This window comes from Rhineura floridana, chromosome 8 (genome assembly GCF_030035675.1).
Source record: "Rhineura floridana isolate rRhiFlo1 chromosome 8, rRhiFlo1.hap2, whole genome shotgun sequence".
Classification (NCBI taxonomy): domain Eukaryota; kingdom Metazoa; phylum Chordata; class Lepidosauria; order Squamata; family Rhineuridae; genus Rhineura; species Rhineura floridana.
This window is the reverse complement of record NC_084487.1, coordinates 85,876,089-85,898,834: the sequence shown is the minus strand read 5'-3', so window position 1 is coordinate 85,898,834 and position 22,746 is coordinate 85,876,089. Positions and strand designations below refer to the sequence as shown.

Below are 22,746 nucleotides of genomic sequence, written 5' to 3'. Positions count from 1 at the left end.
ACACAAGAAGCAATTTTTTTTGTTCAGTATGGTCAATGCTGGGAAAAACAGAAGGGAGTAGAAAAAGAGGAAGGCCAAACAAGAGATGGATTGATTCTATAAAGGAAGCCACAGACCTGGACTAACAAGATCTGAACAGTGTGGTTCATGACAGATGCTGTTAGAGGTTGCTGATTCATAGGGTCGCCATAAGTCGTAGTCAACTTGAAGGCACATAACAACAACAAAAATGTTCATCTTAACATTATTTCAAGTATGTGGTATAAATGTTCATTTCCAGGGAAGTTCATCCTGCATCTCTGATGGAATTAAAATTCATATAGCTTGGCTTAATGTTATAAGCAATTTCACAACAACAAATCAGAATTTGCTAGATTATGTGATGACTTGAAGAACCTTTGACAAAGGTGATTTGTTTGTAATAACTATATATCAGCTTTGTTAACTCTAGTAGAATACATGAGCATAATATACAGCAACCAGATAATATATATCTGTTGTGCTCCAGATATTTTGGACTATAACTATGCTGGCTCAGATGACGGGAACTGGAGTGCCAAATATCTGGAGGGCACCATGATGGTGAAGGCTGCTTTATATTATGCTTCTTATGTATTATACTTGACTTACTTTTGGTCATTAAGAAAAAATATCCTGGAAACCCCGAAAGGCTACTTAATGTAATACAAACATAATCAAACAGCTGTTTATGGCAGAGCAGCAGACCACAGAATTTGCCTCCAGTGTCCAGAAATAAAATGAACTTTTTGCATGTTGAAAATATGTTCCAGTCTTTACTTGCTAAATAAAGTAAAGCCAAAATGCTGTATTTTGCTATAACTATAGGTTTGTCAGCTCTTCTTTTGTACGCTTAAAATTAGTTATGTTATCCATATAATTATCCATATCAGACATGCAAAGGAAATAATTAAATCCCAACTTGATTATTAATTTATATAACCATTGTGATTGCTTATCAAATATGTAACTATCTGATTTTGTAGTCAACTGATGTGGATGGGATGCCAGAAATGAAAGACTATCATGCCATTTAAGAGTGGATACAAACAATAATACGAGAAGCATGGAGGTAACATCTTCAGAGCCACAGGGAATTCTGAACTGGTTAATTTTCAATTTTGCTAATTTTCTAGTTTCTGTGTGCAACATGATGAATAGTTTATTTTAGGCTTTGATAGACCATGTTATAAACATTATGGGTGATATTTCAATGAAACACACGCATAGCAGACCTACTGAACTCAGCGGGTTAACAAGTTCATTTATTTCAGTGTGTCTACCCTGTGTACGACTGAGTTGGATACAACTCTTACATATTGATTTTGTATCTGGTCATTGTAAAACTATAACGATATAAGCAAACAATGTGGTTACTATGGGTGTTTCAGCAAGAGTGAGATGGCTCAAGATTTCATGACCTCAGTGGCATCCATGGATCTGTTTCCTCTTGCAGCTTATACACTAGATTTGGTGTTTTATGCTAAATTGAGTGATCAGGATGTAGGGGAGCTTGATGTGATTTCTTTGTCATGTACGGATTGCGACTTGGTAGAGTTCAGGTTCATTGGAATTCCAGCCTCCCTTGTCAAGGTGCATGTGTGTGTAGGAGTCCCCCATGGAATTCGAATGCAAGAACACAGGACGTCAGGCAAATACTGAAGACTTGGTAGGTGCCTTTAATTTTCCCCCTTAAAAGCACAGCGACACTCTTAAAGGTTGATAATGAGGCAGGGAGACCAAACTAAATCCCCTTGAAGGCCCATATAGAATGTAATATTTTGATATGGTAGTCTTTGGGTGATATCTGACAGTTTAATCTACATTATTTGTCTGACAATTTTCTGGTATATTTTTTGCCCCGAGGCAGAAAATGTGTGTTAGTATTTGTACAAATGATATATATATCTTCTTCTTATGCCAAACTCGAGGAATAAAACTAGACATGCAACCACAGTAACCAAGCAAAACTCTCCCCAACCACATCCTCAATAAACATGAAGAACAGACATCACTACTTGCTTTGTCCACTAAAACTGGGAAGAATCGTTTGGAATTTGAACTAGAGCAAGGAACTGTATATCTTTTTATGACATATTTATACCCATGAAAACTTGAACAAACCCTTGAGTAAGGGTTGTTGAGATTTTTAAAATGGAAATCATAGGATTAAGTCGAGCTCACCGGGCTTTCCCCATGTACATATTGGTTTGTCCTACTCAAAGTAGACCCATTGAAATGAATAAACCTAAGTTAATCAGGCCCATTAACTTCAGTAGGTCTGCTCTGAGTAGAATTTGCATTAAACACCACCCATTGTTGCTAAAATGAAAATAAATAAATCCAGAACTATGTCCTGTATATGTCTATATGGAATGTAAAGGATGTTGTTGTTTTATCTTATGATCAAGCAACAGCCATGTTGAGACTTTGTTTCACTGGCAGTTCAATATTTACATATCAATTTTCTATTTTGTCACTGATTTGAAAGCATAGTCCTTTGAGAGAAGCAACTAAGTTTGAGATTGTTCTGTATCTTGTGCCTAACTGAGGATTGCAATACTAATAGTAGTGTGGGAATGATTGTGGTATAACATAACTAGAATAATCTGGAGAAAACCACCAGTTATACTTCAGCCTATGGCACCGTCTTATGCAGAGTTCCCTCCCTCTCTTTGTGTGTGTGTGTGTGTGTGTGAAATCAAAGGATTTTGGGATACTATTTTGTTAAATACATAGAAAGCAGTCAGTGTAGAATTCCTGCAGATCATTTGTTTCTTTTTAAAAAAAAATATCTGATTTTCAGTTATTTAGAAATAGTAATATATTTGTTGTCAGCTGCAAAGATAATTGTATCCTACTATTGAAAAAGATGTATTGTTCCTCCTTTATCAAAGTGATTTTCATTGTATTTGGGACATAATCAACATTTGGAAAGTTTCATTTCATATAAACCCACATAATGTTTTGGAAGTTCCATTACTATGCCATTTATGATGTTTAGATATTGATATTTCCCTCTTTATGCTTTGTAAGGTTCTGCCGTTATGTATTATTTAAGCTCTTTATTAAAATGGAAATATTTCTTAATGGTAATGCTCTTTGTTCTGATCATTTTTTGTATATGTATGCTTAATGTTATCATTTAAACCAATGGGACATAAAGCTGTGGCTTGATAGTGTCCAAACATCAGTGGTTTCTGGGGTCACACACACACACACACACACACACACACACACACACACACATTCAACTGTGCTATAATGGCAAATAAACGTTTACAAGTCATGTTGGACAGCTAAAATGTATTCTTTCCACAGATAATGGATAAAATTGCATAGGCTGTGGATTGCTCTTCTAATAACACAATTGAGGGAAGAGGAAAAGCACATGTCAAATAATTGCTAATTATTCTGACAATTACATTGATGACTGCTACAAGCAAATTGTGATGTGTCACAGCAGGCAGTGACTGTATGTGGTATCTAAATGCTGCTTTCATGTCAATTACTGATAAATTATATAGTTGCTTCAACATGTTTTGTTGTGCTGCAAGGAGCAAGTGAAAGCATTGGGTGAAAACAAGCAGAACATGAAAAGTTATTTCCAAGAAATATTGTGATGGTGTTGTGTGTGGCTTCTGAGATGAGTAGCACTGTACGTTGTGGACATAACCATTTATTTATTTAAAATTATCCCACTATTCCACCCAAGGTGGTTGTCAATAAGGGGTAAATTAATACAGTTGGTAGTTACGAGTTATAGATCTCTGGGAGAGAGTGATGGAAGATGTCCACTCTCTTGGTCTTAGGTGCTGGTGCAGCTGAGCCTGTTACAATATACTGCTCTTCAAAGGTTGTGTTGTGACCACTGGAGGGAGGGGATTAGCAGCTTCCCATTATGTATTATTTATGAACCCATCTCTGGGGAGGGGCAAAGCATAGCCTCACCCAAGAAGTTGAGACAATGTGCAGCTCTTGTTTCTTCCCCGTGATAGAGAGGGGCACTGATGAAAGCTTTTGGGGACACAGTTGGAAAACTTCATTCCCCAGGAGTGCTAAAAAAAACCCAGCACCATGTGCTTATACTTGTCTATTAATGTGCACAACCATTTCACATGAAAACGGTTTTTGGTGAACCGTTTTTTGGTGGTTTGGTAGTTGTGTAAACACTTATCTAAGAACATGACGGTTGGATGAGTATGATGATATAAGTAACATGGGATACTATGATAATTAGGACTATGGGATCCATATGGAGTGTTGTACTGTACAAGGTGTGTAAACACCAAATAAGAATTAAGGGTAATTATGTTTGGTAAATTAATAAAATAACAATGAATAAATGAAAGCTGGGATGGAGGGACGAGGAACAATTTATGAAATAAAAGCATGTATATACAGAAGTCAATAGTAATGAGCAACATGATTAATTCATAACTACGATCAGTAGGAAGATTGGCTGCTAGACATGATCTCATATTATTTATTATTTACTTTATTTATTAGATTTATATCCTGCCCTTCCTCCCAGTAGGAGCCCAGGGCAGCAATCAAAAGCATTAAAAACTCTCTAAAAAAACCCCCCAAAACAGACTTTAAAATGTATTACAACAAAATATCCTTTAAAAACATATTAAAACAAAATATCTTTAAAAACATAATAATAGATAAGTCCAACACAGACTTGGATAAGGTCTCTACTTAAAAGGCTTGTTGAAAGAGGAAGGTCTTCAGTAGGTGTCGAAAAGATAACAGAGGGTAGTGCCTTTCTAATATTTCAGGAAAGGGAATTCCAAACGGTAGGTGCCACTACACTAACGGTCCATTTCCTATGTTGTGTGCAATGGACCTCCTGATAAGATATCTGTAGGAGGCCCTCACCTGCAGACAGAAGTGATAGACTGGGTATTTAAGGGTAATGCGGTCCTTCAGATATCCCAGTCCCAAGCTGTATAGGGCTTTGTACACCAAAACCAGCACCTTGAATCTAGACCAGTAGCTAATAGGTGGTGGTGGTTGTTACGTGCCTTCAGATGGATTATGACTTATGACGACCCTATGAATCAGCGACCTCCAGTAGCATCTGTCATGAACCACCCTGTTCAGACCTTGTAAGTTCAAGTCTGTGGCTTCCTTTATGGAATCAATCCATCTCTTGTTTGGTCTTCCTCTTTTTCTACTCCTTTCTGTTTTTCCCAGCAATATGGTCTGTTCTAGTGAATCATGTCTTCTCATGATGTGTCCAAAGTATGATAACCTCAGTTTCATCATTTTAGCTTCGAGTGATAGTTCTGGTTTTATTTGTTTTGACACCCAATTATTTGTCTTTTTCACGGTCCATGGTATCTGCAAAGCTCTCCTCCAACACCACATTTCAAATGAGTGGATTTTTCTCTTACCCACTTTCTTCACTGTCCAACTTTCACATCCATACATAGAGATCGAGAATACCATGGTCTGAATGATCCTGACATTATTGTTCAGTGATACATCTTTGCATTTGAGGACTTTTTCTAGTTCTCTCATAGCTGCCCTCCCCAGTCCTAGCCTTCTTCTGATTTCTTGACTATTGTCCCCATTTTGGTTAATGACTGTGCCAAGCTATGGATAATCCTTGACAAGTTCAATGTCCTCATTGTCAACTTTAAAGTTACATAAATCTTCTGTTATTACTTTAGTATTTTTGACGTTCAGCTGTAGTCCTGCTTTTGTGCTTTCCTCTTTAACTTTCATCAGCATTCGTTTCAAATCATTACTGGGTTCTGCTAGTAGTTTGGTATCGTCTGCATATCTTAAATTATTGATATTTCTCCCTCCAATTTTCACACCTCCTTCATCTTGGTCCAATCCCACTTTCCGCATGATATGTTCTGCATATAGATTAAGCAAATAGGGTGATAATATACACCCCTGTCTCACACCCTTTCCAATGGAGAACCAATCGGTTTCTCCATATTCTGTCCTTACAGTAGCCTCTTGTCCAGAGTATCGGTTGTGCATCAGGACAATCAGATGCTGTGGTACCCCCATTTCTTTTAAAGCATTCCATAGTTTTCCATGATCTACACAGTCAAAGGCTTTGTTGTAATCTATAAAGCACAGGGTGATTTTCTTCTGAAATTCCTTGCTCTGTTCCATTATCCAACGTATGTTTGTGATATGATCCCTGGTGCTTCTTCCCTTTCTAAATCCAGCTTGGATGTCTGGCATTTCTCACTCCATATATGGTGAGAGCCTTTGTTGTAGAATCTTGAGCATTACTTTACTTGCATGGGATATTAAGGCAATAGTTTGATAATTACTGCATTCCCTGGGATCCCCTTTCTTTGGAATTGAGATGTATTTGGAATGCTTCCAGTCTGTGAGCCATTGTTTGGTTTTCCATATTTCTTGATTTTTTTTTAAAGTTTGTACAGATTCAGTCTCAGTAGCTTGTAGCAATTCTGTTGGTATGCCATCTGTTCCTGGTGCTTTGTTTCTTCCAAGTATTTTAAGAGCAACTTTCACCTCACATTCTAAAATTTCTGGTTCTTCATCATGTGGTTCCTCTGTGAACGAATCTGAGATCCTGGCATCTCTTTTATAGAGTTCCTCAGTGTATTGCTTCCATCTTCCTTTTATTTCATCTTGCTCAGTTAGTGTGTTCCCCTGTTGATTATTCAACATCCCTACTCTTGGTTTAAATTTCCCTTTCATTTCTCTGTTATTTTGGAATAGGGCTCTTGTTCTTCCCTTTTTGTTGTCCTCTTCTATTTCCATACAGTAACTATTGTAATAGTTCTCTTTGTCCGTACGTACTAGTTGCTGTATTGTTGCATTTAGGGTTCCGACTGTGTTTCTATTGCCTTTTGCTTTTGCTTTCCTTCTCTCTTTAACCATTTTAAGAGTTTCTTCCGTCATCCATTGAGGTCTTTCTCTCTTTTTAACTAGAGGTATTGTCTTTTTGCATTCTTCCCTGATAATGCCTCTGACTTCACTCCATAGTTCTTCTGGTTCTCTGTCAACTAAGTTAAAAGCCTCAAACCTGTTCCTTATTTGATCTTTATATTCTTCTGGGATGTTATTTAAATTGTATTTTGGCATTATGATTGCTTTGTTGTTGTTCTTTAGCTTTACTCTGATGTTCGATACGACCAGTACATGATCTGTACCGCAGTCTGCTCCTGATCTTGTTTTTGCTGAAAGTATGGAACTTGTCCATATTCTGCTACCAATTATATAAACAATTTGATTCCTGTATTGACCATTTGGTGATGTCCACGTGTACAGTCTTCTTTTCGGTTGTTCAAAAAATGTGTTCACAAGAAACAAATTATTGCCTTCACAGAATTCAATAAGTCTTTCTCCTGCTTCATTTCTGTCTTCTAAGCCCCATTCTCCTAGATTTTCTAGTTCTTCTGTTTTCCCTACTTTTGCATTCCAGTCTCCCATGATTATCAGCACATCTTGTTTTGGTGTGTGATCAATTTTTTCCTGTACTTCTGCGTAAAATCTGTCCAGTTCCTCTTCTGCATTTGCCATTGGATTGTAGACTTGGATGATGGTTATGTTAATAGGCTTCCCGTTTAATCTCATTGATATCACTCACTCAGACCGTGCGTTGTAGCTCCTAATTGCTTTTGCTACATCACTTCTCACTATTAAAGCAACCCCATTTCTTCTTAATTTCTCATTTCCTGCATAAAATATTTTGTAGTTGCGTGATTGAAAATGTCCCATTCCCGTCCACGTTAATTCACTCATGCCAAGTACTGTAATGTTGATACGTTCAATTTCTTGCTTGACAATTTCTAACTTTCCCTGGTTCATGCTCCTCACATTCCATGTTCCTATTGTGTGTGTTGTACAACCCCGGACTCTCCTTTCGCATCTGTGTGCATCAGCCTCTGGGCTTAACATAAGAACATAAGAAGAGCCTGCTGGATCAGGCCAGTGGCCCATCTAGTCCAGCATCCTGTTCTCACAGTGGCCAACCAGGTGCCAGGGGGAAGCCGGCAAGCAGGACCCAAGTGCAAGAACACTCTCCCCTCCTGAGGCTTCCGGCAACTGGTTTTCAGAAGCATGCTGCCTCTGACTAGGGTGGCACAGCACAGCCATCACGGCTAGTAGCCATTGATAGCCCTGTCCTCCATGAATTTGTCTAATCTTCTTTTAAAGCCGTCCAAGCTGGTGCCCATTACTGCATCTTGTGGGAGCAAATTCCATAGTTTAACTATGCGCTGAGTAAAGAAGTATTTCCTTTTGTCTGTCCTGAATCTTCCAACATTCAGCTTCTTTGAATGTCCACAAGTTCTAGTATTATGAGAGAGGGAGAAGAACTTTTCTCTATCCACTTTCTCAATGCCATGCATAATTTTATACACTTCTATCATGTCTCCTCTGACCCGCCTTTTCTCTAAACTAAAAAGCCCCCAATGCTGCAACCTTTCCTCGTAAGGGAGTCGCTCCATCCCCTTGATCATTCTGGTTGCCCTCTTCTGAACCTTTTCCAACTCTAGAATATCCTTTTTGAGATGAGGCGACCAGAACTGTACACAGTATTCCAAATGCGGCCGCACCATAGATTTATACAACGGCATGATGATATCGGCTGTTTTATTTTCAATACCTTTCCTAATTATCGCTAGCATGGAATTTGCCTTTTTCACAGCTGCTGCACACTGGGTCGACATTTTCATCGTGCTGTCCACTACAACCCCGAGGTCTCTCTCCTGGTCGGTCACCGCCAGTTCAGACCCCATGAGCGTGTATGTGAAATTCAGATTTTTTGCTCCAATATGCATAATTTTACGCTTGTTTATATTGAATTGCATTTGCCATTTTTCTGCCCATTCACTCAGTTTGGAGAGGTCTTTTTGGAGCTCTTCGCAATCCCTTTTTGTTTTAACAACCCTGAACAATTTAGTGTCATCAGCAAACTTGGCCACTTCACTGCTCACTCCTAATTCTAGGTCATTAATGAACAAGTTGAAAAGTACAGGTCCCAATACCGATCCTTGAGGGACTCCACTTTCTACAGCCCTCCATTGGGAGAACTGTCCGTTTATTCCTACTCTCTGCTTTCTGCTTCTTAACCAATGCCTTATCCACAAGAGGACCTCTCCTCTTATTCCATGACTGCTAAGCTTCCTCAGAAGCCTTTGGTGAGGTACCTTGTCAAACGCTTTTTGAAAGTCTAAGTACACTATGTCCACTGGATCACCTCTATCTATATGCTTGTTGACACTCTCAAAGAATTCTAATAGGTTACTGAGACAGGACTTTCCCTTGCAGAAGCCATGCTGGCTCTGCTTCAGCAAGGCTTGTTCTTCTATGTGCTTAGTTAATCTAGCTTTAATAATACTTTCTACCAGTTTTCCAGGGACAGAAGTTAAGCTAACTGGCCTGTAATTTCCGGGATCCCCTCTGGATCCCTTTTTGAAGATTGGTGTTACATTTGCCACTTTCCAGTCCTCAGGCACGGAGGAGGACCCAAGGGACAAGTTACATATTTTAGTTAGCAGATCAGCAATTTCACCTTTGAGTTCTTTGAGAACTCTCGGGTGGATGCCATCCGGGCCCGGTGATTTGTCAGTTTTTATATTGTCCATTAAGCTTAGAACTTCCTCTCTCGTTACCACTATTTGTCTCAGTTCCTCAGAATCCCTTCCTGCAAATGTTAGTTCAGGTTCAGGGATCTGCCCTATATCTTCCACTGTGAAGACAGATGCAAAGAATTCATTTAGCTTCTCTGCAATCTCCTTATCGTTCTTTAGTACATCTTTGACTCCCTTATCATCCAAGGGTCCAATCGTCTCCCTAGATGGTCTCCTGCTTTGAATGTATTTATAGAATTTTTTGTTGTTGGTTTTTATGTTCTTAGCAATGTGCTCCTCAAATTCTTTTTTAGCATCCCTTATTGTCTTCTTGCATTTCTTTTGCCAGAGTTTGTGTTCTTTTTTATTTTCTTCATTTGGACAAGACTTCCATTTTCTGAAGGAAGACTTTTTGCCTCTAAGAGCTTCCTTGACTTTGCTCGTTAACCATGCTGGCATCTTCTTGGCCCTGGCAGTACCTTTTCTGATCTGCGGTATGCACTCCAGTTGACCTTCTAATATAGTGTTTTTAAACAACTTCCAAGCCTTTTCGAGTGATGTGACCCTCTGGACTTTGTTTTTCAGCTTTCTTTTTACCAGTCCCCTCATTTTTGTGAAGTTTCCTCTTTTGAAGTCAAATGTGACCGTGTTGGATTTTCTTGGCACTTGGCCAGTTACATGTATGTTTAATTTAATAGCACTATGGTCACTGCTCCCAATCGGTTCAACAACACTTACATCTCGCACCAGGTCCCGGTCCCCACTGAGGATTAAGTCCAGGGTTGCCGTCCCTCTGGTCGGTTCCATGACCAACTGGTCTAGGGAATAGTCATTTAGAATATCTAGAAACTTTGCTTCTTTGTCATGACTGGAACACATATGCAGCCAGTCTATGTCCGGGTAGTTGAAGTCACCCATTACTACCACATTTCCTAGTTTGGATGCTTCCTCAATTTCATATCTCAAGGTCTCCCTGAGCATTTTGATCAGGGGGACGATAGATCGTTCCCAGTATTAAGTCCCTCCTGGGGCATGGTATCACCACCCACAACGATTCTGTGGAGGAGTCTGCCTCTTTTGGGGTTTCGAGCTTGCTGGATTCAATGCCTTCTTTCACGTATAGAGTGACTCTGCCACCTCCGCTTCCTTTTGGCTTTGACCCAGCTGCGTCATTAGTCACAGTGCTACTCGTACTTGTCCTTTGTTCTTCCCCCGAAGCTTGATGAGTGCCTTCTGAACTGGGGGTCTCATCTTCCAGCACCATCTCGTGTTGCATTTTGGATACTCTGTTCATAGGGTTTTCGTGGTAAGAGGTATTCAGAGGTGGCTTACCATTGCCTTCCTCTGAGTTTGGATGCATCTTAGTCTGGTGTCTCAACTTTGACCATTCTGCCTTGGGTGCCCCTGCTAGGAGCCTAGCCTCTTGGTCTAGACTCCTGACGGCATTGCTCTTAACTTTTTCAACACTCTCAAACCCCTTCACCATATTAAGGTGTTCATCCTAGAGGTAGCCAGTGCAATTCATTCAGCAGCAGGGTGACATGTTGGTGATACCTTGCCCCTTGCACCAGTTGCAGCTTCTGGACCAACCTCAAGGGTTACAGTAATCTAACCTGGATGTTACCAGTGCATGGACAACAGTGGTCAGGCCATCCCAGTCCAGAAATGGCTGCAGCTGTCTTACCAGCCACTGAGGTCACCTGGGCCTCTAGCGACAAAGATGGATCCAGGAGTAGCCCCAGACTATGAACCTGCTCTTTCAGAGGGAGTACAACCCCATCCAAAGCAGGCAACTGACCAGTTATCCAAACTCGAGAACCACCAACCCACAGCACCTCAGTCAGTTTATTGGCCCTCATCCAGCCCATCACCAAGTCCAGGTACGGGTCCAGGGCTTGCATGGCCTGTCCCAATTCAAATATTACAGAGAAATAGAGCTGGATGTCGTGAGCATGCTGCTGACACCTTGCCCCAAATCATCTGATGACCACTCCCAATGGCTTCATGTAGATGTCAAACTGCATGGGGGACAAGATGGTTCCCTGCGGCACCCCACAGCACAACTCCAGGGGACCGAGAGACAATCACCCAATTCTATTCTCTGAAAACAACCCTGGAGATAGGATTGGAACCACTGTCAAACAGTACCTCCAATACCCATCTCACCAAGTCGGCCCAGCAGAATACCATTTCCAATGGTGTCAAAAGCTGCTGGGAGATCAAGTAAGAATAACAGGGTCGCACTCCCTCTGTTCTTCTCCTGATTCAGGTCATCCATCAGAGCGTCCAAGCCTGATTCAGTCTCATAATCAGGCCTGAACCCAGACTGGAATAGGTCAAGATAATCTGTTTCATCCAGGAGTACTTGCAATTGCTGTGCCACAAGCCTCTCAATCGCCTTTCCTAAAAATGGTGTATTTGCGACCGGGCAGTTGTTGTCACAAACCAATGGGTCCAGGGTAGGCTTTTGCAGGAGCAGTTGGATCACCACCTCTTTCACAGTGGGTGGAACCACTCCCTCTCACAACGATGCATTGACCACACCTTGCATTAATTTAGTCAAACCCCCTTGGCAAGTTTTAAAAAGCCAAAAAGGGCAAGCTTCAAGAGGACACATTGCTGGCTGCATCGTCACAAGCACCTTGTCCACATCATCAGGCCGCATCAACTGAAACTGTTCCCAAGAAGTTGCAGCAGGAATTGCAGTGGACACCTCACTGGGGACTACCATAGATATGGATGGGGCATCCAGATTCTTACAGAGGTGAGCAATTTTACCTTCAAAGTGCCTTGCAAACAATTCACAGTGGGCCATCAAAGGGTCTAAAACTCCATTTCCTGGAGTTGCTGTCAACATACCCCTGACAATACAGAAAAGCTCCACTGGACTGTTACTTGAGGATGTGATGGTGGCAGAGAAGTGGGCCTTCTTTGGCATCCGCACTGCCAAACAGTAGGTATGGTTATGATGTTTTACTCATTTCTCATCAACCTCACAGCATGTCTTTCGCCACTTGCACTCTAACTTTCATCCAGCCTCTTGTATCACAAGGAACAACCCACTTTAACACAACACTTTAAGACTTTAACACAACAACAAAAACTGGGGCACTTCTGAGCAGAGGGACATGAAGAGAGTATGGTATGAAAACATAAACTTTGAAAACTTGGATGCGTATCTTAGATGGGAGGGGGGTCTTTTGACATGTTAAAATCTGACTGTGGTTGTTTTCTTTTGCCCTTAACTGACGAACGTAGTGGCACACATTGAGAACATTTTCTAAGCTTGTTTCTAAAGAGAGTGAAAGTTTATTAGTCTACAGCAGGTCATCAAAGCCGTAAGGGAGGGTTTAGGTAAAGATTGCATAGTTTTCCTTAACTGTCATGAATAGGGTGCCTGCACCACATCTGATTTTTTTTTAATCAAATACCTTTATAGCCAGGTGACTGTATGAGGACATAGTTAAGGTATGAGTTTGTTGAGTATTGTTGCAGTGCATAAACCAGACAAATGCAGCGCTTAAGGGTTTTTTTGAACACATTTCAGACTTCAACCAGGCTAACCAGTTTCAGCCCCCCTCAGCAAGTCTGAAGGTGAATGTGACTCAAGATGTGTATAAAGTATACCATTTGGCCCTTGCTGTCCATTGTTTATCACTGATTTCCCAGCTATGCCAGTGCTAGATAAAGCAAGAGTTCTCTCTCCCTCCCCCTCTCCCTCCCTCCCTACCATGGCTCACAACATTTATGCAGAAAAAAAGCCTCCTGTCATTTCCACAGTTCCTGACATTTAAAATGCATTTTTTAAATGCTGCAGACAGGAAAGGAAAATTAATATATGATTGCAAATGGTTTCTGATATGTTCACGACTAAATGACACCAGCCTAATCCAAGTACAAGAAAAAACAGCCAGTGGCAACTTCATAACAGATCGGATATACAAAAATGATGTGCATATTTGAATAACAGAAAATTTTACTTAGGTTATTGAAAAACATTTTTGAGAACATTGTAGAAGTAAGCAAATAGACTCTGTGCATTATGTTATTTATATAAACGTAAATGTAATTAAACTGTTCTGTGATTTCTTAAAGTTTATTTATTTATTTTTTTATTACATTTATATACTGCCCCATAGCCGAAGCTCTCTGGGTGGTTTACAGCAATTAAAAACATTAAAAACAAATACACAAATTTAAAAAAGAACAAGAGATTTTTAAAAACACATGCTAAAATGCCTGGGAGAAGAGGAAAGTCTTGACCTGGTGCAGAACAGATAACAGGGTTGGCGCCAGGCACACCTCATCAGGAGCATCATTCCACAATTTGGGGGCCACCACTGAGAAGGCCCTCTACCTTGTTGCCAGACTCCCAGCTTCTCTTGGAGGAGGCACCCGGAGGAGGGTCTTGGATGTTGAGCGCAGTGTATGGGTGGGTTCATGTCAGGAGAGGCGTTCCATCAGGTATTGTGGTCCTAAGCCCTGTAAGGCTTTATAGGTTAAAACCAGCACCTTGAATCGAGCTCAGAAACATGCAGGCAGCCAATGCAAGTGGGCAAGAATCAGTTTTATATGTTCAAACTGTCTCGTCCCTGTTACCAATCTGACTGCTGCATTTTGCACAAGATGCAGCTTCTGAACCATTTGCAAAGGCAGCCCCACGTAGAGTGCATTGCAGTAATCTAATTTGGAGGTTACCAGAGCATGGACAACTGAAGCCAGGTTATCCCTGTCCAGATAGTGGCATAGCTGGGCCGGCAACCGAAGTTGGTAGAAGGCACTCCGTATCACCGAGGCTACCTGAGCCTCAAGTGACAGAGATGGTTCTAGGAGAACCGCCAAGCTACGAACCTGCTCCTTCAGGGGGAGTGCAACCCCATCCAGGACAGGTTGGACATCCACCATCAGGTCAGAAGAACCACCCACTAGCAGCATCTCAGTCTTGTCTGGATTGAGCCTGTTTTATTAGCCCTTGTCCATTGTCGCAGCCAGGCACTGGTTCAGCACATTGACAGCCTCACCTGAAGAAGATGAAAAAGAAGAAATAGAGCTGCGTGTCATCAGCATACTGATGGCAACGCACTCCAAAGCTCCGGATGACTGCACCCAACGGTTTCATGTAGATGTTGAACAGCATGGGGGACAGAACTGAGCCCTGCGGAACCCCATTTTGATTAGTGTAGGGTGCCGAGCAATGTTCCCCAAGCACCACCTACTGAAGCCAACCCGCCAAGTAGGAGCAGAACCACCACCATGCAGTCCCTCCCATTCCCAACTCAGCCAGTCTTCCCAGAAGGATACCATGGTCGATGGTATCGAAAGCCGCTGAGAGATCAAGGAGAATCAACAGAGTCACACTTCCCCTGTCTCTCCCCTGACAGAGCTCATCATACAGGGCGACCAAGGCTGTTTCCGTGCCAAAACCAGGCCTAAAACATTACTGAAATAGATCCAGATAATCGGTCTCATCCAAGAGTGTCTGGAGCTGGCCTGCCACCGCTTGTTCAAGGACCTTGCCCAGGAATGGAACATTTGCTACCGGCCTATAGTTATTAAGATTTTCTGGGTCCAGGGAGGGTCTCTTCAGGAGTGGTCTCACTACTGCCTCTTTCAGTCAGCCAGGGACCATCCCCTCTCACAGAGAGGCATTAATCACTTTCCTGGCCCAGCCAGCTGTTCCATCCCTGCTAGCTTTTATTTGCCAAGAAGGTCAAGGATCCAGCATAGAAGTGGTTACACGAACCTGTCCAAGCACCTTGTCAACGTCCTCAAGCTGTACCAACTGAAACTCATCCAAGAAATCGTGAGAAGGCTGTGCTCTGGATACCCCGCTTGATTCACCTGCTATAACAATGGAGTCTTAAGTCCTGGTGGATGCTAAAGATTTTATCCTGGAAGTGCCTAGCAAATTCATTACAGCTGGCCTCACATGATTCTGCCATGTCCTTGGGGGCCAGCGTGTAATAGCCCCCGGACAAATCTGAAGAGCTCCGCTGGGTGGCAGATTGATGATTTGATAATGGCAGCAAAATATTGTTTTTTTGCAGCCCTCACTGCCCCTAAATACAGCTTACCATAGGCACTTACCAGTGTGTAATTGCATCCACCAGGAGTTCTTCTCCATCTGCACTCAAGCCATCTCCTATATTGTTTCCTCACTCTCAGGTCTGGGGTATATCATGAACCCGTACGAGCTCTACACAGGAGCAATCATGTCAACCACTTGGGTCATTTCTGTATTCCACTGTTTAACCAGGGTTTCGACAGGAGCGCCAGCCTTATCATCCGGAAAACTCCCCAGAGCCGTTTGGAAACCATCCGGATCCATTAGTCTCTGGGGACGGACCAACTTAATAGGTCCCGCACCCTTGCAGAGGGGAAAAGCCACTGTAAGTCTAACCTTCAGCAAGCAGTGATCTGTCCATGACAGGGGGACTGATGCAAGGCCCCCCACATTCAGATCACCATCTTCATGTCCAGTTGCAAAAACCAAGACTAGAGTATGTCCTGCTACATGTGTTGGGCCAATGGCATGTTGGGACAGTCCCATGGTTGTCATGGAGACCATGAAATCCTGAGCCGCCCGGGATAATGTGGGCTCAGCATGGATGTTGACATCCCCCAGAACCAACAGTCGGGGGGATCTCAACAGTACACCCGAGACCACCTCCGTCAGCTCAGCTAGGGAGTCTGTTGGGCAGTGGGGTGGGCAGTATACCAACAGAATCCCCAATCTGTCCCGCTGACCCTACACAAGGTGCAAACACTCCAGACCAGTAGTCACATGGACAGGGTGCTTGCAGAGGGAGATGGAGCTCTTATAGACCACAGCAACCCCCCCCTCCCCGACCCTCAGGTCTACCGTGATGCTGAACCAGGTACCCTGGCGAACATAGCTGGGAGAGACTGACTCCTCCCTGCTCACCCACCCAGTCTCAGTTATACATACTAGATCGGCTGCCTTATCCACAATTAAATCATGAATGAGGGAAATCTTATTATGTACCCATCCGGCATTTAGGAGCAGTATCCGGAGGTTTGAGAGCTGGCTGATAGGGCAACCAACAAACTTGCGGGTGTGGGGAGGCCTGGAACAAGGCACAGTTGTTAACTGCCTGGGCCGTGTTCCCCTTACCTGGCAAGTCCTCCTCACAACGCCATATCTCCCTCTACCCATCACTACACTGATTGGGGGCCCCTCAAGTCTCCCCACTTGGCTCTGAGTCCTCTCTCCCAGGCACATAACTGAAGACCCACAAAAAGCCAGGGAATCTACAAAGCAGGAGCCACCTCAGCCATCCAGCTTATGTATCCCCTCCAGGGAAGGGACAGGTGGATGAAATCAGCAACAGATGGCTGCGTACCTGGGGGCCTGGTCTTGCAAGGCATGGCAACCTGGAGCACAGAAGTCCAACAGGGAAAGGGCGGTGGTGGTAGCTGAGCAGCAGCAAGCAATCCAGCAGGCAGGCAGGCAGGCAGGCAGGCAGACAAACAGCCGTAGCAGATGGCTCTCCCTTTTCCCTGGGTGATGGTAGTCCCCTATGGGGCGGTATATAAATTTAATAAAATAAATAATAATAAAATTCTTGCAGGCACTGGAAGTTAATAATGTGATTTGGGAAGAAGTTTTAGGTGATAGAAATGATATAGACTGGAATTCATAGTGATTTGATTAATAATTCAACTGAGATTCATTTGTGTAAGATGATGTATTAATAGGCTAGCATTCCAGTGAGAGATGTGAGAGGGAGATTTCAGACAATTAAAATTCTTTTTCAGGTATTTAGTTTTTCTTTCTCTGTCTAAAACACTGCTCATTCTTTAAAAGCCAAGAATCATTATTTGTTAATTCAAATTCGTTTTCATTGTTTAGTCTATCTGTACTGGCTTACTTGACTTTCTAATGTTTGTTTTGAACTTTCTAGTGGAACAATAATGGGTTATTTATAACTTTGGCTACTACCCCTTTATTAATCATCTGTTTTATGAGCCACCCATCCATCTTGCAAACATACATTGACTGGGGTCCTTTGTACACTTTGCTTCATTTACCTCGGGCACCAACTCTTATTAATTATTATTATCTGTTGAGGGAGAGCCAGAGCGGGAGCCCAACAGACCTGGTTTCTCAGCACAACTGAGGAAGAGGTTGGAGGAAGGCAGTGATAATTAGTGCCCCAATAAATGACCATCTAGCCACATCCAACCAAAAGTCTTTTTTTAAAAAAATAATTCCCAAAATATTTATGAAGCTTAAAGTCCCACCTTCGCACAATAGTCCTGTAACAAATCTGTTTTTCAAAGTTTTGAGTGGTTTTAAGTGTACACTTTACTTTTAACCCCCCCCCAAAAAGTACTAAGTCTTGGTCAAATTATAACTCTAATAGAGATTTAAACAAAACAGGTTTGGATTGTTGTTGGTTTGGAAGCAAGTGCCAGATGATGGAATGCCTAGTTATTCTATATATACCCTACACTTGGAGATAGGAAAATGGTGTTGACATAGTATTGGTCTGGCGATGCTTTGGGCTTTCGTACTTTTATATCTGCAGCATCCAAAAATGCTATTGTTGGTTGCTGGTCTTGTTAGTTGTAATGATTTTGCAAAACCACCTCAGGCTCTGTTGATATGAAAACATTGTTTTATGCCACCCAAGATTTTCTTGCAAAAAGGCATCTATAAAAAGCACCAAAACATTGCTGACTGCTGTTGTGTCCTCTTCTGCCCTACATGCACATAGTTCTGTCTTCGTTAAAGTATTCTGCAAAAATTGTCATTGATTTCACCTTAGCCATAATATCACAGGATATGCACATAATGTTTAAGGAGCCAGAAAATATTATATAGCAATCATGTTTTATCCCTGTGTAATTGTATTTTAATGAATTGCTTTCTACTCAAAATTATTTTCTTTTGCTTGATTTACTTGACAATAGAATTCCATGCAGAATTTGACATATGGTCTGACTGCTATGGAATGTGAAAATCTAAAGTGTTTTTATTTATGACTACTTTAAAATTTAGTCAAGAAGACTAAAGTAATGAGAACAGAAGATTTATGTAACTTTAAAGTTGACAATGAGGACATTGAACTTGTCAAGGATTATCAATACCTCAGCACAGTCATTATCTAAAATTGAGACACTAGTCAAGAAATCAGAAGAAGGCTGGGATTGGGGAGGGCAGCTGTGAGAGAACTGGAAAAGATCCTCAAATGCACAGATGTATCACTGAACACTAAAGTCAGGATCATTCAGACCATGGTATTCCTGATTTCTCTGTGTGGATGTGAAAGTTGGACAGTGAAAAAAGCGGATAAGAGAAAAACCAACTCCTTTGAAATGTGGTGTTGGAGGAGAGCTTTGTGTGCATACCATGGACTGTGAAAAAGACAAATAATTGGGTGTCAGAACAAATTAAACCAGAACTATCACTAGAAGCTAAAATGATGAAACTGAGATTATCATACTTTGGGCACATCATGAGAAGACCTGATTCACTAGAAAAGACAATAATGCTGGGACGGATTGATTCCATCAAGGAAGCCACAGACCTGAACTTACAAGATCTGAACAGGGCAGTTCACGACAGATGCTCTTGGAGGTATTATGTTTCTAGCAGTCATGCTTGCAGAGATATGTTTGAATATCCAGTATTTAGAGCGTGGAGCTTCTTTCTATACACGCCATATCTCTTTCATCATGGATGTCTGTTGCTGGCGCTTACTGATCTATCTTCTGATGCTGCCATACATCTTGAACAACATGTTCAAAATAAAGGGTTGGATTCAGACTTAGCCTTCAATCAAAAACCTAAGTGTGCCTGTGAATGGGTGTGGGCAGGCTGGATGGAGATGACCCTCTCTTAATCCTGCTGGCCTCCACCACCCTCCACGCTCAGAATGATGCCAACAAGTGGAACATGCAGAAGCAGCGTGCAGGAAACTTCAAAAAGTGGCATTTTGTGGTTGGGAAGATCCCAAGCCAGTTCTACTGCAATCACTTGACAACACTAGGCCCAGTTAGGTCCCAATTGCTGTGTTAGGTGCAGCCTGACACTGTTTTGCCTGTGAGCAGCAGGATTGTAGATGTGGCAGGGGCCCCTGCTGCGCCACTCAACCTTGCTGTTCCCCAGCCGGGGTTTGGATTGCAATTCTGCCGTTCTTCCAGCAACCTGTTGTATTACTGTCCCGCACACAGAGAAGCGTTTTGTTCTTTCTGTGATATCCTGCTCACTTGTTTGTATGGAAATTCTTCCTGGAATGCAAGGAATTCAAGGAATTTAATTCAAGGAATTAAATACAAGACTGCTATATACTGTATCAAAATTCTACTGTGTTGTATTGTGTATACCAGTGTTGGGGAATGTGTGGCCCTCCAGATGTTGCAGAGCTACAAATCCAATCACCCTGGCCATCAGCCATGCTGGCTGGGCCTGATGGGAGTTGGAGTCCAGCAACATCTACAAGGTCACAGGTTCGCTACCTTTGCTGTACACTTTTTAACCTTTCATATCTTGATTTTAGCATTTACCTTCCTATTGAGATTTCCTTGCCTGAATTTGTTACTCCTGCAAGGAAGCAAAGCAGAATAGAAGATTACTGCCAAGTTCCATCTACAGCACTCAATGACAACCAGATGTTTCTGCAAAATCGGTTCTTACGTTTGAACTATGATATGCCAGCACCCTCGAACAATGATAAGAGGAAAGGAAAACACTTGGGACTGGGGAAGGGAAAGGGGGAAGATCAGATGGAAAATACTGTCTTGGATGATGAAAACCTTGTACAACATTGTTTATTGGTAGCTACAACATTGCAATCTATTTATACCGCTTTGAATTCCATAGACCCAAATGTTAAACATCTGTTTTCTTCTTTAGAGAACAAGGTAGAGGTAGAATCTTCCTCTAACTGTAAGCTAACAGATATACCTGTAGATCAAAAATTGGATACATATCAAAACGTAAAAGGACAAAGCACCATGCATGGCTAGGACCTTTATGAGAGGGGAGAAGCAGCAACTAGGAAACAGTTTGGTTTTGCAAACAGATAGTTGGTACTAACTATTTTACCTTGGAGAGCTTATCTCCCAAATAGGAATATAAAACAATACGCAGCAGTTTAACCAATTATAGGGGTTAATCCCACATAACATAAGAATCAAAAGAACAGAGATTGAAAACATACTCAAATCTGATACAGATATTAACTTTTGTGCATGATAAGGTACCAACACTAATATTTAATAAAAGAAAGAAGTTACAGAGGTATGGTGTGATACCCTCCCAAAACCACAAGAATATGCAAATTAGACCTTTGCATGGTAAATTAAGGAAATTGACCTCAAAGAACACTGAGAACTAGAAGCCTAGGTAAGGGTCTGAGTTTAAAAAATAAGGATACACAGGTTGTAGGTCAGTGCAAAAAGAAACAAGATGCAACTCTTAAGACGGATAGTACCCCAGAATTGGAAGAAGAAAATTTAATTCAGTCATTTTCTGCTTTACCAGTAGCATCACAAAATACCATCATAGATCGATTAAATAAGCTGAGAGAAACACTTGTAGCTAGGCAAATAGACGAGAAAGATGAGAAGCAGAAGCCCCTGATGAGTGTAGTTACCATAGAAAATTCCCCTCAATGAAAATGTTTAGGGAAGTATGAGATGATAATAGATCAACATATTGGGGCAGACATTGATGAAAGTAAGAGATTATTTGCAGTGGTTGATTACATGTCTCCAGGGAAGTGGATATGTAGATGATATTTAGAACAATATGAACAGGGATATATTTTGGAAAAGATCCACGACATAAAAGAAACTAAATGTGATAGATGCATTCTTGCACTTACTATCAATGGATGAATGTTTATAGATAAGAAGGGGGATCTAAACCACATAATGAGAGCTGACTAAGTTGCATAACATGGAACTTAGCAGGGTGGGGTGAGAAAATTTTGGACGGAGCTTGAAATCTTCCTACAGCAATTCAAAGTTATTTGCTTTCAAGAAACTTGGGCCCAAGAAAATAGCCCTCCAGAGCTCAGCGGTTATTCACAATTTTTCCATTCAGCAAAAAAAAAAAAAAAGCTACAAAGGACGAGCAAGAGGGGTCCTGGCCACCTTCATTTCAGTAGAAATTGAAGGTGAGCCCTATTTATTACAAGGCTGGAATAACAAAGATATTGTGTTGCCAGTTGTAATTCAAAATAAATACTGGGGGACTTTGGTTTGTGTTAATGTATATTTTCCCCTTGGTAAAACTGTACTAGAAATAGAGAACATTTGGAGAGATATAACTAATTTACTGGTACATATAGATCAGACATATCCAGAAGCCAGGCTTTTGATCATGTGAGATTTTAATGTAAGAATGGGTATGTATCTCCCACTGGGAATCTCTGAGGATGAAATTTTCCCTTTTGGACATACCTCTAGAGATAAGAAGGCCAACAAACATGGCAAACACCTTTGGAGCTCATATATAGTAATCAACTCTTTTCATTACATGGTACCCCTTTGGATAAATTGGAAGGTACAAGAGGTGGAAGTTTAGTTGATTATATTCTAATTTCCCCTTTACTCTTTGCCTGGATTTATTTTATAGATGTACTAGACAGAACAGAGAGAGACCATATGCCACTGCAAATTAAGTTGCAGATTAAGATTAAAACTCACAAAATAATGGAACTGTATAAAGTAGATGGAACAGTAATAGGGGAGAAAAGAATTAAATTGATCTCCAAGATAGGAGAAGCTAGAGATTGAAAGTTAGTAGAGCTCCTTATGCTGGGTGGATACAAAGGTATTATGGGAAACCCAAATGTAGTAAATCATGTATACCATGAGTTAATAACTGAATTTAGATCCTTGGTAGTAATGCTGTTCCTGCCATTTGCAGGATTTGCATCTACCACCACCCCTCATTTTAGAAAGACAAGGTGGTGCGATCCAGTGGGAGGGAAACAGGTCCCGTGGCCATGTTTGGCCAATCAGGATTGGGGGGGAAGCTGTGTTTAAAAACCAGCTCCATGCCCAATTCCTTCTCTTTGTGCTTTTTGCTGTACCCACACTCCCACTCTTTCAGTATGGGCTTGTCCAGTCGCCAGTTGGGCTGAGTAGGTATCTTTGGGGGGGGATCGGTGTT

The 22,746-nt window shown here is 41.6% G+C and overlaps 1 protein-coding gene across 30 annotated transcripts in view; it reads left to right on the top strand.

Annotated features, from left to right (window-relative positions):
- Positions 1-22,746, top strand: part of IMMP2L (inner mitochondrial membrane peptidase subunit 2) — a 797,369-nt gene that overhangs the window by 124,079 nt on the left and 650,544 nt on the right. The gene's annotated exons all lie outside the window — the stretch shown is intronic.